We start from the raw sequence: 4,070 nt of genomic DNA, 5'->3' as shown, positions 1-4,070 counted from the left end.
TTTTACATGGAAAAGGGAAATTAAGGTGCAGAAGGAATTAAGACTGTTTGTCAGCTGACCTAAAAATTGGGACACTATCCTAGATTATCTAGGTGGGTCCAATGTAAACCCAAAGGCCCTTAAATGTGGAGGAAGGAGGCAGGAGGGGGAGGAGGTCAGAGTGATGTCAAGTGAGAACTTGACTACCATTGCCAACTCTGAAGAAGGGAGGAGAGGGGCTGTGAACCAAGGAATGTGGGTGGCCTCTGGAAGGTGGAAAAAGCAAGCAAACAGATTCTCCTCTAGAACCTCCAGAAGACATGTAGCCCTGCCGACACCCTGATTTTAGCCCAGCGACACTCATTTCAGACTCTGATCTCTAGAACTATGAGATAATAAATTTGTGGCTTTGGTAATTTGTTACGGTAGCAAGAGAAAATAAATACACCATGCTATCCAGATTCTGCTTTGACCAAGGAAATCCCCCCTGCATTCTCCACCTGCAGGTTACCCTCCGCCCACTTCAAGTTGTCTTCCTTGCCTTCTCCACCCAGCCCTGCCTGCCCCTCCTTCTCCCTGAATTCTGTTTCTCACAGTTCCCCTCCAAAGTCTGCCCACTGCCCAGGCTCACCTGTCACATTTACTCATCCATCCCACAATTTGTACCACCGGGAGCTGGACTAGGTCTATGGGACAACAGCGAATAGGCTACACTCACCATCTGCTGGGGGTCCTCTGCTTGGATCTTTGTTTTTCTGCCCCAGGATCTGTATGCATTTCATCCAATGCTCTCAGCTTGGAGTTCAGTATGGATTGGGTCCCTAAGCCCACCTTCCTCAGTACTGACCTTCCCTCCAACCTGTCCACATCCCCTTGCCCAGGACTCAGCAGAGCCAGTGCCCGGTGCGGACTGACTGGCACAGGAGCTCACCCGCTGGCTGAGGGCAGGGAGAACTCGGGCTGGAACAGGCCCAGTCTTTGCTTCCTATTTGATGAGAGCGAGCCATCAAGCCATACCTGCTCCACCCTGGGACCTGGCCTCTTGGAGTGAGCACAGGCTGCTTGGTGAAGATCACCCCACCTTGCCAGGGTCTGTCCTGTCTTTTTAAGAGGATTGGTCTCTCAGCAGCTCAGTGGCTCACTTCCTGGCCAGTTAACTTTGCCAGTTACTGCCTTTGTCCACCTTGGGTTCTCCCCCCATCACCTGCCAGCTCCTGGTCTTCATGCTGGTGAGGCCAAGAAAGGGAAGATGGCAGTTTGTAGGGAAAGAGTCTCTGCCAGCTGGTAAAAAATGTGTCTGCCCTAGAAGATGACACCATGATCACCGTCTTCCTGAGCGCGTTGGCCTGATGGACAGATGCTGACATTTCCCCGTGTTCCAGATCCTTGAGTAGGAGGCTGTGGACACTAGCCCCACCCTTTCCCCAGACAGTCCCCAGAGGGATTTCTTCAAATGGCATGGACTCTGTCCATCTGCCCAAAGCCTCACAGCCCCCCTGGTTGGCGAGGACAGAGAGCACCTTTGTGATAGAATTAGGATAGAGGTCTAGTCCTGGAGGAGAGCCAGGGTGTGCCCGATAGGTCTCTCTCATAACGACCTCAGCTGGGAGCACAAGCTAAAGGAGCTCTGGCTGCTCGGGAATTGTGCCCTCCCCTTGACCTACACCCTGAAGAGAGTTCTTCCTCACTGTGAGCTGAAATCAGCCTCCTTTCAGCATCCTGTTCTGCTCTACGGAACTACGCAGGAGAGCAATTCCTCTTTCTCTTTGGTGAAATTTTTTTGTATTGGGGGACATTTCGCAGTCACCCTCTTTCTCTGACTTGGAGGACACTGACTCCCAGGGAGAATAATCCGGTTATCTCCCAAGCTGTCTACACTGTGGCAGCCTGTCTGACCCTGCTCTTCTTACCGCTTCAGGATCTGGCTGCAGCCCCCTTAGCTAACCCCCCTTAGCCAATTTCTGGCCTCTCCAGCCTGTGCCTGTTTGCTCCTCTCTAATAGAGATACTACTCCTTAAATGTTTCCCAAACTATAGTCATTCAAGTGCCACCATCAGGATTTTGCCCACGTCTCCAAACTGATTATACTGTTATTTTCTTTAATATTTTTTCTTTAAACTGGATTGCCTAATATATTTATTTTATAAGGCAACTTTGTTAACTACTGAGTGACATCTTTTCTAATACACATCAAAATAATGCCAGAACTACAAAACGGCCTGAAATGATTTTGTGTGCCAGCAGTGCTAGCTGCTAACCGTCTCTTCTTTGGAACAGAAATAGACCCTCCCCTCCGTTTCCTGGCTACCTTTGTCCATTCTCCAGCCATATAGCCAGGTCTTGCTCTCTGCTCCTGGGCCTCAACTCTTGCCAAGCAAGGAGCCCCCTCGGGGGCACTTAGGAGAGATGGGAGCCGGAGCGATAACCTGGGCTGCCTTATATTCTCAGAACATCCAGCTGTGAACCTAGGCCAACAGGTACACCTGACCCAGAGTCAGGGAGGTGGAGAGTCCATTTCTGTAATTATACCACTGAGTGTCTGGAAACCACAAATGAGCACTTAGAAAGGCAAATTACAGTCCTTAGAGGGCAAGAGGGTGAGTGTAGCAAGCAGCAGATTCTGACCAGGCAGTCAAAACAACCGGAGCTCTGGGCAGTTTGGCCCAGGTGTGTTTCAGGGAAGAGGGAGGTGGCGGAGGCTCCTGAGTCCATCCCCACCTGAGACAGGTAGAGAGATGCTAAGAAGCACTCCCTCTGGCCTCAGGGAGAAACTCCTAAAAAGCTGCTCACCTCGAGGCATCTGCCGCCTCCCCAGGGCACTAGGTTCACGACCATGACCACACTGGCCACCCCCTAAGGGTGGCCTCATCACGTGGGCATTAAGAGCCTTGCATGGACTTGACCATGTCTGGCGGTCCTGCCCAGTCCACAGTGTTTGCTGCAGCCTTACCCTTTACCCTCCCAGACCCACATCATTGGTCCCACACAGAGTTCCCTACTGCTCTGGAACACCTCTCCCAATACTCCGTCCTGGAGACGGAGCCAGGCCCTGGAGCAGACACAAGATGAGGGCAGTGAATTTCCTGTCACCCCTCTCCAGCATACTGTACCCCATCAGGGTAGGAGAGAGTGCAGGGGCCACTTCTGGCTGGTGACCCTAACCACATTTCATAGTCTCTCCAGCCCTAAGTTTCTTTATTTATATAAAATAGGGATGCTAATGGAGTTGTTGATGAGGATTGAATAAGGAGATATCCTTAAAGAACCTAGCTCATCATCTGGCACACGGGAAACCCTCAAGAGACAATAGCTATTATCATTATTCTTACCTTCTGATGTTCTCTCTGTACTTATTTCTCATCTCCTTGATGCGCTCAGCACCACCCCTACTTCAACCTCTTGGCCTTCGACACCCAGAGCTTGACCTTGGTGCTTAGTTCTGCTCCAGTCAGTGTCCCAAATGTAAGTCCTATGTCCAGGAGCACCTTATACTTGGGCACAAAGGGCTCCTGCCCTGGACCCCACTTTAGCGGGCCCTGCTGTGGCCCCTCCCAGCGACCCTCTCCCCACAAAGCAAGGAGTGTGCAGGGCCACAGGGACAAGTTCATCTGAAGCCACGCTCCCCTTCTAGACCAGCTTAAGTAACTAAGACCTCAGAATTCCCTGCCCCATACCCCCAGCCCACATCCAGGCCTGTGCAGGCCTCCTCCCAGGGCCTTCCTCAGTGCACAGACTGCCTTGCTGGTGGGCACTCCTCCAGGCTGCTTGTGGGTTGTATCTGGAGTTTGGAGATGTAGGCTGGGGTTTACATGGGGTCCTTGCAGTGAGGACAGAGCCAGGGCTAGGAAGGGAAAGGGGCAGGTTGCAGTCAGGAGCTGGGAGTGCTCTCTGCTGCCACAATTCTGACCTGGAACTCTGAGCAGTCCAAGAATACTCCATTTGAGGCTGGCCGGCCAGCCTGTTGGGGACCCAAAGCCTGGACATCTCAGTAGGGTTGAGACCATCTCTTCCAGGTCCTGGGCCACCATGCTTGAGACATTTTGGAAATCAAGTCTTTGACTCAGTGTGTGGAGGGGATGGGGGTTACCTGG

The sequence above is a fragment of the Neophocaena asiaeorientalis genome, unplaced genomic scaffold, assembly GCF_003031525.2.
Source record: "Neophocaena asiaeorientalis asiaeorientalis breed wild unplaced genomic scaffold, Neophocaena_asiaeorientalis_V1.1 scaffold134, whole genome shotgun sequence".
Lineage (NCBI taxonomy): Eukaryota > Metazoa > Chordata > Mammalia > Artiodactyla > Phocoenidae > Neophocaena > Neophocaena asiaeorientalis.
Note: the sequence above shows the minus strand (reverse complement) of the source record.